Genomic DNA, 15,196 nt, shown 5'->3' on the forward strand with positions numbered 1-15,196 from the left:
CAATTTAGAAAAATTTAAACCAAAAAGGAGTATATTTAGAAATTTTTATTTGGACAACTGAACATGTCAATTTTTTCAACACTGTAAATTCGTTATTTCTAGTGCGACAGGAACGAAATTTATGCATGTAGTTTCTTTTGTTTCTTTTAGTAATATCACTAATTTGCAAAAATTTAGATCAAAAAGTCGAAATTTTACAAATTTTCAAAAAATGCCACCAATTTTTTTTAATCCTATAATTTCTTTATTTTTTATGCGATTTTAATGAAATTTGTGGAGATTATCACTCTCGACTGGCTTATAAAGAGCGTCGATTTAGAAAAATTTAGACCGAAGAAGAGAATTTTTAGAAATTTTCGTTTTAAGACCAAAAAATGCCATCAATTTTTTTAATCCTATAATTTCTTTATTTTTTATGCGATTTGAACGAAATTTGTGGAGATTATCACTCTAGACTGGCTTATTTAGAGCGTCGATTTAGAAAAATTTGGACCGAAGAAGAGAATTTTTAGAAATTTTCGTTTTAAGACCAAAAAAATGCCACCATTTTTTTTTAATCTTGTAATTTATTTTTTATCCGATTTTAACGAAATTTGTGGAGATTATCACTCTCGACTTCCTTATAAAGAGCGTCGATTTAGAAAAATTTAGACCGAAAAAGAGAATTTTTAGAAATTTTTATTTGGACAACAGTGAAAATGTCAATTTTTTCAACACTGTAATTTCGTTATTTTTAGTGCGACAAGAACGAAATTTATGCATGTTGTTTTTTTTGTTTGTTTTATTAATATCACTAATTTGTTAAAATTTAGATCAAAAAGTCGAATTTTTAAAAATTTCCGTTTTAAGACCAAAAAAATGCCACCAATGTTTTTTAATCCTGTAATTTCTTAGTTTTTTATGTGATTTTAACAAAATTTGTGGAGATTATCACTCTCGACTGGCTTATTAAGAGCGTCTATTTGGAAAAATTTAGATCGAAAAAGAGAATTTTTAGAATTTTTTATTTGAACAACAATGAAAATGTCAATTTTTTTTCGACACTGTAATTTCGTTATTTTCAGTGCGACAGGAACAAAATTCATGCATGTTGGTTCTTTTGTTTGTTTTAGTAATATCACTAATTTGCAAAAATTTAGATCAAAAAGTCGAATTTTTTAAAATTTCCGTTTTAAGACCAAAAAATGCCACCAATTTTTTTTAATCCTGTAATTTCTTAGTTTTTTATGTGATTTTAACGAAATTTGTAGAGATTATCACTTTCGACTGTCTGATTAAGAGAGTCGAATTAAAAAAATTTAGACCGAAAAAGAGAATTTTTAGAAATTTTGGTTTGGACAACAGTGAAAATATCAATTTTTTTCAACACTGTAATTTCGTTATTTTTAGTGCGACAAGAACGAAATTTATGCATGTTGTTTCTTTTGTTTGTTTTAGTAATATCACTAATTTGCAAAAATTTAGATTAAAAAGTCGAATTTTTCGAAATTTTTATGGTAAGACCAAAAAAATTCCACCACTTTTTTTCAAGATTTTGTAATTTCTTTATTTTTTTATACGATTTTAACGACATTTGTGGAGATTATCACTCTCGACTGTCTTATTAAGAGTGTCGAATTAGAAAAATTTAGACCGAAAAAGACAATTTGTAGAAATTTTTATTTCGAGCAGCTAAAAAAATTACAAAAAAACTTGAACGCGCTTTAATTTCGACATTTTTGGTGTCACAAGAACAAAATTTGTGGGAGTTTTTTTAAGGTTGAATAGTCCATAGAAGTTGCTGAATTTGGGTTAATTAATATATCTTCGTTAGCCATTATTTCTAATAACGTATTACCTTTTTTTTTGTAAAAACATTGTTTTTTTTTAAGTTTGACTTACTATATTAAACTAACTATATTAAAAATACGAACTAATAATAAACAAAATCGCAAGAAGTGAACTAACACGATTTTTGCTGTACTAATACACGTTTTTCTACGACCACATCGTAATCCATAAATTACACACTGGTTACCCTTATACAAGGTGTTTATAAATGTTTCTAGCATCAATGGTGGCTCTGGAATTCCTGTCATGCACTATTTTACCGCTTTTTTTTCACAATCTTGAAAATTATTTCTAATGTCACTTACATCAACGACGTTTCAGTTACGGTTTTGTGTCCAACTTTATGGTTTTCAGGTAAACTTTCTCTAAACTTGCTTTGCTCCATGATTAAGGTTGACTACAAATGTCAGTTGAAAAATCTTTCGTGTTCGAAATCGTACCTTCAAAACTATTAGGTGCAAATAAGTGACTTAAATTTTTATTTTATTTACCAAGAATGCGATGTGAAACTTCGCTGACTAGCCGAGACGTTTTGCGATGACGAGGCGCAGCTGAGTTCGCAAATCTCGACGTGTCAGCGAAGGCTTGAGCATCCGTGGTGACATTTTTTTTTCACAATTCGGACGTAAATTTGTTGTTTTTGAAGAACGAAAACGATCTTAAAGCTAAAACTAAAAAGGGCGACATAAAAATATTCAAAACAAAAAAATTAAAAAGCCCAATAGATATATTTCTGATTGGTTTTATTCATAGCTTTAATATGTAGAATATATAAAACTACTCTATGATCGATTTCGTTGCAAACTGTCATCAAAGACATTCCTTCCTATTATATTTCGTTTCTCTTATTCATTCTGAGAGCATTTAAAAACAAACGTACGTGCAAATTAGTTCTGAAATTCAGCAAATTTTTGTGTGAACTTTTAATCGTCTCAAATGACGCTAAGAGGAGTGCAATTTTAACGTGCAACAAATAATATTCTTTGAATATCGAGTTATTTCCGTTGGCATGTTTTTTAAGTTAGTGCCTAGATATCCAGGTGTCCGGAAAGTGGCGCACCACCTTGAAAAGGGGTAATTAGGTGGTTCCCGAGAGTACCAAAAAGAGAAAAAATCCACTCTGCTTTGGCAGTAGGATCAAAATAAAATTAGAAAAATGACAACATTGCTGAACTGTTCCACCAATAATTTAAATTTCTAGTTTTCAAAGTCATATTCAAAAATTCTACTAATAAGGCCCCCTCAGAATACAACACATTTTTAATGCTTTTAGCCTGGTTTTCAAAGTAACTTTTGAAAAGTTAAAATTTTTAAAGAATTTGCCCGGTTTTTCGAAGTCACTCTTTTTTAAAAGTCAAAATTTTAAGAAATATGTCCTGTTTTATCAAACGTGAATGCGGTTTCGTACAAACAAATTCCCCTTTTAAAAACACTTAAAATTAGGAATTTTGCCTTGAATTTAAAATTAACATTTTTCAAAGATTTTACCCTGTTTTGAATTTTGTACTATTAGGCCCACTCAGAACACGCTTTGTTTTTTTGATGATTTTACCCTGTTTTTATAAAGGTGCATGCTATAGAAACTCATGTAGATGGGTCTGTTCAGCAAAACAGTTCAAATTTAATGATTCTAGAAATCAACCCATTGAACAAAATCGTGAAAACACCCCCGTTTTTAAGGTATACATATTTTAAAATTAACATTTTTTCAAATATTTTGCCCTATTTTTCTATTGGGTCGCTTCAGCACAAAACTGAATACGGTTTTGACCTGGGTTTCAAAGTAACTTTTAAAAAGTTAAATTTTTTAAAGAAATTGCCCGGTTTTTCGAAATACTTTGTTTTTTAAGCACTTTACTCCTATTTTAACAGCCTTCTTAATTAAAAGATAAAATTTGCCTTTTTTGCTCAGTTTTTCTATGGAGCCACTTCAGCACACATATGAATATGGTTTCGTCCAAAAAAAATCGGACAACTTTTGCCCCGTTTTTATAGGATATTAAAAAAGTTAAGATATCTAGCAATTTCAATTTATTTGCGTGATGTTTTATTTGTATGAAAAAAATAAACCCATGTATAATTATTTATGATCCCATTCCAAAAGTAAAAACATCTCCACGTCTATAAATTCTTTCAATTGATAAAGTCTCCCGTTTATGTGCATAAATACCGTATGGACCATTTGTTATAGGTCTTTGATATGGGCTAGCAAGAGGTATTACTTCTGTAGCTTTTTCATCTTTTTCCTTATATATTCTCATACAGGTGATTTTTTAAAAACGGCAGGCGTTGTAAAATTTTTATTTATGAACCGATTTCAAAAATTTAAAAAACAAATTAAATGGTTTTTAATTTACTATAAACTGATGATTTTTCTAAATGTCTTAGTATCTTTTGGGCGATACTCAACTTTCTTATTTTAAATTGGAACCTATAGTTTTTTTTTCATAATTTGAAAGATATTAATTTTCTTGATTCAGAAATGTGTAATATGTTCTACTTTTAACCAAAAATATTTAAAAAAAAAAATATTAAAGTTGAAAAAAAATAAGCAATAAAAGTTAATAAAATCTAGGTGCATGGTGTCAAATAAAAGAATGCCGTTATTGTAATGTCAAAAAGCACCAAATAACAGAACGGATCGGCATTTTTTTTTGAAATTATTAATAACAAAAGACAATAATAATTACAAATCAGAAAAAACAACTACCTAATTTAATTAAAATGCTGTTGAAACGCCATCCCGTTTTTTTTATTGCACAATAGACACCTACGAGAAATGCATTGTGCATTGTAAGGTGTAGCCCCATCTTGTTGAAAGAAAACTTGTTCTTTCTGTTATTTGCTGCTTTTTGACATTACAATAACGATATTGTGTTATTTGACACCACGCACCTAGATTTTATTAACTTTTATTGCCTAAATTTTTTCATTTTTGATATTTGTTTTTTAAATATTTTTTGTAAAAGTAAAACATATTACACATTTCTGAATCAAGAAAATTAATATCTTCTAAATTATGGAAAAAAAATATGGGTGTCAATTTAAAATAAGAAAGTTGAGTATCGCCCAAAAGATACTAAGACATTTAAAAAACTTTTAAAATCATCAGTTTATAGGAAATTAAAAACCATTTAATTTGTTTTTTAAATTTTTGAAATCGGTTCATAAATAAAAATTCTACAACGCCTGCCGTTTTAAAAAAATCACCCTGTATATATCCTTTACAGATAAAGTACAATAAACCGAGATATGTAATCGGCTCGCTGATTTCCATACAATTATTTTTAAATTTCAAACTAACCTCTTCTTTCATTGGATAATTAAATTTAATTTCTATCATGTTATTATGACAAACTTTTTGATTAAATAATTTTTCATATCTCTTTAAATTATAAAGTGTATACTTATAAAGTACCTAATAAATATTTTTGTGCGCCTCCGTCATTTTTCATAGCATTTGTGATACTCATTTGCGGCAAGAAAATCACCTTTTGAATGTCTAGGCAGTCAAAAGTGACATTTCGAATAGTTGGTTTTATTTTGCAGGTTGGCATCGCTGCATAAGTGTCAATTGTGTCAATTTGTGTGCCGATTTGGAGGCCAATGACCTTCGAAAATAATAAAGGTAGACTAATTAAGCAAAGATACCACAAAAATTTGCTGGAACACATTTGAATTTAAATTAATCTGCAATCGTTTGATTTGAGTGGGATGCTACCAACCTATTTCCCAGCTGATAAAATTCCCCTAAATGAGGGAATGACGTTTCAAATTCAAATCAAAAGTCAAAATAAATAACTATTAATAATTGTCGGCGCACAAAATTTCGTGTTTGACACGGCTAGAAAATGTTTTGGAAATGCTCGGAAATTGAAATCCTCGCCCTCCGGGCTCGGATTTCAATACTTTCCTCGCATTTCCAAAAGACCATTTTCTAGCCTAGTGAAACAAATAACTATGTTTGTATGTCTTTCGCTGGAAATAAGTTCGTCCAGATCTTTTTGTAATTCTTGTATAAAATCTTGTGATAATTTTTGATAGCATAATATAATGAATAAATTTAGTTTGTGTTTGTTTTCTCTGATAAAATCTTCAGATAATTTTTGATATTGTGAAGTTTCACTCCAATCAACTTTATCGGCAAAATCTTTTATAAATATCTTTTATGTTCTAAAAAATCCTGCAATATGTAAAGTCTGGACGATTTTTGTGAGAAAAAGTCCATAAATGTAAAAACTGGTAAGAAGGTTTCTGTCAGAGCATATTAAATAGTAATTTTGTTTTTCTTTCAAATACATAGCTCGGATATGTTCCTCTCATTTTACTGACGATTGTTTTTATAACAAGGAAGGAAGGAGGTTGAAATCAAAGGCTATTCCTACTCTTAAAACAACAGAAAACAGGTCCCCTAGCCAAAGAGGTGCAACAGTAACTACAATTGAGTCTACGCGAAAACGAAGTTGCCGAAAAAAACTGTTTGTGAAGGAAGTTGAAGACAGCTCAAACAGAATAGTCCTAAAGTGCTGGATCGCCAATTGCAGACCCTTTCAGACATGCAGGCTGAAAACATGAAATTAAAGGAACAGTTGGCGTCCATCAATGAAAGTCTATCAACCATGTAAAGGCAATTTTGACCAGGAAAAGAGTTAAATGGTCTACTGAGGACATATCGGCGGCAATACCAGTATGATGTAATTGCCGGGGTGTGTGACTTGGGAACTGGGAACAAGGCCCTCTGGAAAGAATTGGGTATAACTATTGAAAACGTTTGGTTTGGACACCCGTCCGATGAAACCAAAAAAATCTTTGTATTCGCTGATGCGCATCTTCTCAAATTGACAAGAAATCACCTCTTAGACCAATTTAAATGGACAGAAAATAACAAAACAGCCAACTGAATCGTTATTAATGGCCTTCCAAGCAAGCGACTTGAAGATTGCATATAAAATTACAGTACCATTTAGACGTGAAAGGTAGACAAAGACAAAAGGTGCGACCAGCTGCCCAGCTTTTATCTACTACACTCGCTAAGGCTCTTTATTGGTGTGGTGAAAACAATCTTATTTCAGATTGTAACTATGTAGAAACCGCCAATTTCATTCAATTATTGAATGATTGGTTTGACATTTTCAACGCACACCTAAAATTCTGGCCAGGGAAAAATGCTTACGGGGTAGACCTAGAACAGCAAAATTTTGTTTTAAACGCCGTCACTGACGTAATGTTCGACTTACGTGCAGAGGGAAAACGAGCCATGCTACCTTTTCAAAAAGGTATTATAATTAGTAACAAGTCTTTGCAAAGTTTATATGCAGTGGCGGAGCTAGGGGTGGGCCAGGGTGGGCTAGGCCCACCTTGAAATTTTGGTGCCCACCTGTGGGCCCACCTAATAAAACTGAACATATCAATTTAGAAAAAAAAGATTACTTGCAAAAATATTTGATTTTCACATTGCCTCAAGAAGTTTGATGAATATTACGTACGTATCATTATCAGCACGATATCCGGTAACGCCTGCTCGAATTAATAGGCGATAAATTTTGGAAACACAGCGTAACTATATACTACCGACTGAATTTCTTCAAGGAATTGGTATTAAAATACGAATTTGTTATGACTAAAAAAAAAATATGTCCAGAATACCTTCTTCTCACTTAGTTCTTCGCAGGCCGTGCTCGTGTAATCATTCTAATCGAACAAAACTTTACTGATAATGAGTGCTAAACGCAAAATACAGGATTACTTTAGTCAATTGACACCCAAAAGACAAAAGGATGAAAATGAACCATCTACATCATCGAGTTTCCTCGAAGAAAACGAAACTGATGAGAGTGAGAGAAGCTTCGAAACTTCGGAAGACGATGCAGGGGGTTACTCTGACTTCCAGAAATGGATGACTGAATAGAACACCGAAGCACCTTTATTAAAAGTTGTCAAGACACCTGCTGGTCCGACAGATATTTCGCAAAGTCCAGCGGATGGTCCCAAACAACCTGAATTGAAATTGTTTCCGAGAACAAAATTTGGCAAAAAATTTAGACAATTTAGTAGTGCGTGGTTCAAACTGTTTCCAAATTGGTTGGAATATAGTGTAATAAGTGATGGTGCTTCTTGTTTCGTCTGCAGACATTTTTCTGTTGGGAACCAAAGTACTCATTTGTGGTAAGTGGATATAAAAATTGGAAACGGGCGTTGGAAAGAGATTCTGGATTTAAAAAACACGCTGGCAGCATTGAACACAAAAATTGTTTAACTCGGTGGATCAACTATTCAAAAACTAAAGTACATCCGGAACTGTCAGTTGTGTCGCAGGTCAACGGAGCCCATTTAGTTTTGATAAAAGAAAATCGAACTTATATTGAAATAATAATAGATATATTGCACAAAGAGGACACAATGAGAATGAAGATAGCAGTAATCGCGGGAATTTTTTAGAATTGTTGAATATGTTTGCTAAACACCATTCTGTTCTTAAGAAGAAATTACTTGAAGAAGTTCAGAAGAATGCAAAATACACAAGTCCTCAAATACAAAATGAAATTTTGTTTATTTGCTCACGAATGATTTTAAACCAAATAAGTTCGGAAATTAATCAGTCGCACTGTTTTGCCATCATGTGTGATGAGACAAAAGATATTGGAAAAACGAAACAATTATCAGTGGATTTGCGTTACTATTTTGGAGGAACAATTTACGTTTATTTGTCAGGCTCTGCAATCCATAGTAATTTTATAGACACCCAAAAGAAAATAAATCCCAACAAAACACCTATTGAACTAAAACAAGTTTGTTACACCAGATGGACGGCTCAGGTTTATGCGTGTTCAGCTCTGAAAAGCCTACTCCCAGAAATACTTGCATTTTTTCAAGTCTTGATTTCACAAAATAGCAACCGAGCAACGGAGGCAATAGGATTCCTGCACCAAATTGATTTTACATTCGTTTTTAATCTGTGTATGTACCATAAGATTTTGAGAATAATTAAAGCAACAAGTGATTTTTTCCAAAAAATTACATCAAATTTAATCGAGGCGAACATGTAAATAGATTCCATGGAAGCAACATTTTCAAAAATGCGGAACAATGACGATGAATTTTTTGATGTATATAATAGTGCGGTAACATTGTGCGAAGAAAACAACATCGATTTGCCAAAGCGCTCTTCATCAGCATCGCAAAGAAGAAGAAAAGAGCCAAAACAATTTGAAAATTTTTTCATAGGTGAAAAAGTGAGTATTGAAGCCGAAGATTTAACCAAACATGAGGATTTTAAGCAAAAGGTGTTTTATGTGACAATTGATCTAATTTTAAGGTTAATAAATGATCGTTTCAAAAAAAATAAAAATATAACAAATTCTATGTGCGCCCTACATCCAGGACAACAAAGTTTTTTAAAATTCGACCAGATGAGACCACTTGCCGAACATTATGAAATTGATTTGGACACTTTAAAAGCAGAACTTATAATTTTACCAAAGACGATAGAACAATATGAAAAAGACAAAAGCACGAAGATCACAAATATTATGCAGTTGATTGATTTATTGGAGATTTACAAAATTGTTGTGTGATAGCTTTACGATTCCCGTGTCAAGTGCTGGTTGCGAACGGTCATTTTCGTGTTTGCGAAGACTTAAAACTTACATTAGGAATAGAACCAGTGATGAAAGACTAACTCATTTGGCAATAATGAACATTGAGAATGTGACTGCGAAGGATCTGGATCGCGAAAAAATTATCGAGCAATTTGACGAAGCACATGGGAACAGGCGTATTATTTTACTCGTACATTAGGTAGGTAAGTTTAATCTTTGGAACTGATAAAGCGCTAATGTTTACAATTATTTTTGTGTAAGCTTTATGTTGGATTATTGATGTAGGTATTTGTTGCACATATTATATTGTACATACAGGGTGTCCCAGAACTCGCGCCCCAGAGAGAAAGGGCTTATGGAGGCAACAATTCTGAACCAAAATTTTGAAACCATAACTTTTTAACTCAAAAAATAACCGAGATAAGACAAAAAAAACTGTAGCCAATCCCGAAGCTGAACAGAATTTGAAAATTGGTAACTATGGACACATACTATCATCCATTGGTCAGTTAAGCATTAGACTCTTGTTGCCTAGGAAATTGGGATGGCCATTTACTCCACTTCTCGAATAAGCTTTCGGGATTGGTTGTTAACTTTTTATCAGTTCTCGAATACTATTGAACTTAGTCAATTTTTGTTTTGAAATTTATCATCTGTATTGCTGTCGGCACCCTCCCTTGCTCTCTGGGGCGCGAGTTCTGGGACACCCTGTATATGGGCCCACCTTAAAAAAGTTGGCCCAAAGTGGGCCCACCCGAGTTAAATGTTGTTTATATGATAACATTCTTAGAAGGTTTAATGATATGTCTTACATCTTAACCCGTCGCCTTAACCAAGACATTTTGGAAAACTTTTTTTCCTATATTCGAGGAATTCGGTTGAATTCAAATATCGTCTTCGTTGGTACATTTTGGGGAAGCACTCAACTGCATTTAGCTTGAACAAAAACTGCGAAGATGATGAGGAAATCCTGCTGTTTGCAACAAATGAAAACGAACCAATTTGTTTAACGCAATCTTTATTTGCAAATTTTATAGACACGCCGCCAGTTGCTGGTTCCACAACTGAAGAAACTCAGATGGCAATTATACACTTTGCGAAAGAATTCGATGCAGTGCAGATCAATTTATCAAACAATGGGATTGGTCAAGAAGGTTTGGAATATGTGGCGCATCGGTTTCGCCTGAAATATCCCAGCCTTGGTGTTGTTGCAGCAAAAAATCCCATTGCAGATGGAGCTAAATGGGTTGAGTTTATGACAAGAGGAAATCTTCTCCAACCGTCAGAAGAGTTGATGAGAACGGCTGAGATAATGGAAACATTATTTCTTGCATGTCATGGATCAACAATAAGCAACGAGAAAAACATAGGAAAAATAACTAACCAGTTGAAAAATCAGTTGGAGAACACATCAATACCAGATGACGTGCTTAACTGTTTAGTAAGGAAACGAACAATTATACGCATTAAAGACCTAAATAAAAAATATTTTGTGATGGTCTACAAAAAATAAGAAAAAAAATGAAGAAGTTTGCAAACAAGTGAACTTACAATTACACCGTATTTCAACTGAAACTGTGGCCCCAATTTTAGTGGCGACAAGTGTATGAAAGTGCAGAGTGTATCTGGACAGCTATAGTAAATCCAGCGAGTAAATAGGATGATTTGAATTTCATGCCTTGAAACATTACAACTGCAAAAACTCTAGAGTTTACTCGCGTTTTGGGGATATTAATCTTGGTTTAAGTTGGTAATGATACTACGCCTTCGCGCCTTTTTGTAAATTTGTTATCTCCAGTCATCTGTCAGTTTTGAGCATTTCGATATCCACTGTTTGCGTTGTTCTTCGAGTTTTGTTGGTTTATTAGTGTCTAATTAATAGTTTTTTGCTTCTTCTTTTGTAAAAATTGTCTTTTTCAAGACAACGAGTCTAACGTTTCGAGATTTGGTAAGTATTGATAAAGAGATTTAAGATTTACGAAAACTAAAGCAAACTCTTTTTTTGCATTTCTGATTTGTTTGTTTCTACTACAGATTTTCTCAGGACAACAAGAATGGCCGAGGGAGTGGCAAATAATGTTTTGACGAATATCGTTAATACTCATAGCAATAAAGAAGTAAGAATGTTCAAAATTCAAATTGTTACGATTAATTACACTTACAGCGAGACCCTAAACATTTTTACCTTGTTCTGCAAGGAAATAAAACGGCGCAGATGATGATTCAAAACTGCTACAATTTTTTTAAAAACGAATTAAAGTTTGTTGGAACACCTGTGGAGGTGAGAACATACCTACGTCGCAAGTGCGAGATTTATTCTTTCCAATTATGTAAATGCATTGCAGGTCACTGCAAAATGTTTGGGCATTTGTAAAAGTACGGTGAGCAAATATAAGAATGGTCCTACTGAAATCAGCGTTGAGAAAATTCAAAGGAAAAGAGCTAGGAAAGCAACGTCGGACTTGCCAACTAGCAATAAAGAAGAAATTAGATTTGTCATCTATGATATGATTCACCAGAGTAATAATAACAGTACAAGACAAACTAGTTGCTTTATACACAGAATATGTTATTATTTTGCATTTTTTTAATCTTTTTTTTTAGCTTGTGGGGCATGGTTAATTTTTTAAGTAACATTATGTTCAAAATTTAATTTATTTTTAGAAATTTTTGTGACTCTTGATAACTTGTTACATGAGTTAAAAGAAAAATACCTCTATGAAAAAGGGCGATCAAGTTTAGCTAAGCTTTTGAAAAACATGGGATTCTCATACAAAAAAGATGATAATCGTAGAGCATTAATGGAGAAACCTTATGTAGCTGCACACAGGCGAAGTTTTCTTAAAAAGTATATTCAGCATCTCGATAGTGGAGATGGGAAAGAGGTAGTTGTACTTGATGAAACATGGGTGTATGCAAATGGAAGCGTAAGAAGATCTTGGCAAGACGGTGATAAACGATCAGTTAGACATGCTGGAGGTGATGGTGGTAAATATATGAAGAATGTAATTATTTTAGTTAATTGTTGTTAATTTAGCCAGATACATTATTATTAATGCCGGGACGAGCAATGGATTTGTACCCAATGCAAGTCGAATCTTTAAAGCCAAAAAGGGGTCTGGCGATTATCATTTGGAAATGAACGCTAATTTGTTTGAAGATTGGTTACAAAATTTGGTTCAACAATTGGATAAACCGTCTATAATTGTGTTAGATAATGCAAGTTATCACAGTAGATTAAGCGAACAGCGTCCTGCCACCAGTTGGAGGAAGGCTCAGTTGCAGGAATGGTTGGAAGGCAATCGCATTGAATTTGACATAACTGCAAAAAAGTCTGTACTATTACAGTTATGCAGAGAAAATTATAGGGAAAAAAAATATGTCGTTGATGACATGATTAAAGCAGCAGGCCACGAAGTATGGCGATTGCCTCCATACCATTGCATTTTTAACCCCATTGAAATGGTATGGAGTCAAGCAAAACGTTTTTACAACATTAAATTGAACAAAAGTTTATATTTTTTTAATTTGATGTGATGACAACTATTTTAAATTTAGCGCTTTTTGGTACTACTTTTAATCGCGCAGACTTGGTTACAAATCTGTCATCTATTTATTCATTGGATAGACTATAGTGATTTTATTTAAAATTGGTAATGGTTTAAAGATTGGGAGAGCTGTCAAAATTTGTTTGGTTACAATTATTGACATTATTTGTCAAATCAGGAATTTGTTGATTTGTTGATAAAAAGATTTACGTCCCATTCGATGCAAAGTGAATAGTAAAGAAGTTCTACGATGTGCTATGCGTGATCTTTAACTTAAAAAACAAAAATTGTAAATAAAACACTTGTGTTTTTCCGAATTTTACTGTGATTTGACCGTTTTGGATTCGTTTAGTTGCTCGTAAGTTTAGACGCAAAGCAAGTGGAACTAATGAATATTTTTGAATAAAAACGAAATGACGAAGTTATCAACATCTCAAATTTCGAAGATTCTTTTTGTTTCATGTGCAACGTTCGGCAATTATTGACATCTCAACGTTTTGAGGATTTTAATTTGAAAATCTAAATGAGCCAAGTCATAATATTACAGTAGGACCCCGATTATCCAAATCCCGCTTAAACGAAACCCGCTCTATCCGAAATAAAGTAGATTTTTAATTCGTCCGTATTAACCGCAGCAGTTCTATAGAACACCCCGCTTATACGAACTCGGCCGGATACAATTCTTAGAAATCATAAAACTGGTCGGGAGTTTTGTTTACGTTTGCGTTTTGTTGCGTTTCTGATTAAATGTTCTCAGTTGCTTGCAAACATTGATGGCTAAAGATGTCTAACGCCAAAAAAAGAAAACGTGGGGTTATTCCAATCGAAGAAAAACTGAAAGCATTAGAGAGAGTGGATAAAGGGGAGACGCTAAAAAACGTTGCTGAAAGTTATGGCGTTGGAATCAGCGCCGTAGTAGATTGGAAGAAAAATCGTGGAAAACTAGAACAGTGGTCTAGCGTTCTCGCTTCGCCAAATCCACAACCAAAAACAACAAAATGTGGCGAATTTAAAAAAATTGACGATGCCCTATATCTGTGGTTTACACAGCAAAGAGACCGGGGAGTTCCACTCTCAGGTCCAGTATTGCAACAAAAAGCTATTCTGTTGGGAGAAGATCTTCCTGTGAAGGATGCACCAGCCAATTTTACTGCCAGTAACGGGTGGCTAAATAGATGGAAGAAACGGTGTGGAGTAAGAAAGTTGAATATTTCCGGAGAAAAACTTTCTGCGGATTATGCAGCCAAAGAAGAATTTATAAAGAAGTTCAAAACTTACATTGAAGACAAGGGCTATAGTCCCGACCAACTATATAACTGCGACGAAACAGGGTTAAACTATAAAATGTTACCTACGGCAACCTTAGTTTCAAAAAACGAACAATCTGCTCCAGGATTTAAGAAAAACAAAGAACGCGTAACTCTCTTAGCATGTGGCAATTATTCCGGAAGGCACAAACTTCCCCTGATGTGTATCGGTAAATCTGCCAACCCAAGGGCATTTAAAAACCTTGTCCGAAAAGCAATGCCAGTGTACTATCAACATCAAAAGAATGCATGGATGGATAGTAAATTGTTCAAAACATGGTTCTTTGATCAATTTGTACCTTCTGTGGAGAAGTTTTTAAAAAAACATAATCTACCCAGAAAAGCAGCTTTATTACCCGACAATGCACCGACACATCCAAGCTGTGAAGAACTAAAAAGTGGAGAAATTGAAGTAATATTCCTCCCAAAGAATGTCACTGCAATTCTTCAGCCTATGGATCAAAGAGTATTGGAAGCCCTGAAAAGAAATTACCGTCGGTTTTTATTGGAACGAATTTTGGAAACGTTAGACGGAGGAGAAGCAACTGACCTGAAAACATGTTTAAAAAATATAAACATGAAAGACGTTATATATTTTTCGGCGGATGCGTGGAATAAAGTCAAACAAGAAACTCTGCAAAGATCTTGGTCAAAGTTGATCCCGTCTCAAGAAGTAGAAGTTCAGATTGAACCTTTAGAGGAACAACCTGCTGATACACTTCATCTTTTGCAAAGATTGCCAGGATGTAAAGAAGCAAGTCTTGAGGATATTGAACAGTGGGAAAAAGAAGAACTTTTGCAAATGGTAGATGAGGCTACTGATGATGTTCAAATCGAGGAGGAAGATATAGTGGAAAAAGAATCCCCTGTCACACATTCCGAAGCCTTGAAAGCCTTTGAAACAGGTTTAAAA

This window comes from Gnatocerus cornutus, chromosome 9, assembly GCF_029298725.1.
Source record: "Gnatocerus cornutus isolate USDA-ARS CGAHR chromosome 9, icGnaCorn1.1, whole genome shotgun sequence".
Taxonomy (NCBI): Eukaryota; Metazoa; Arthropoda; class Insecta; order Coleoptera; family Tenebrionidae; genus Gnatocerus; species Gnatocerus cornutus.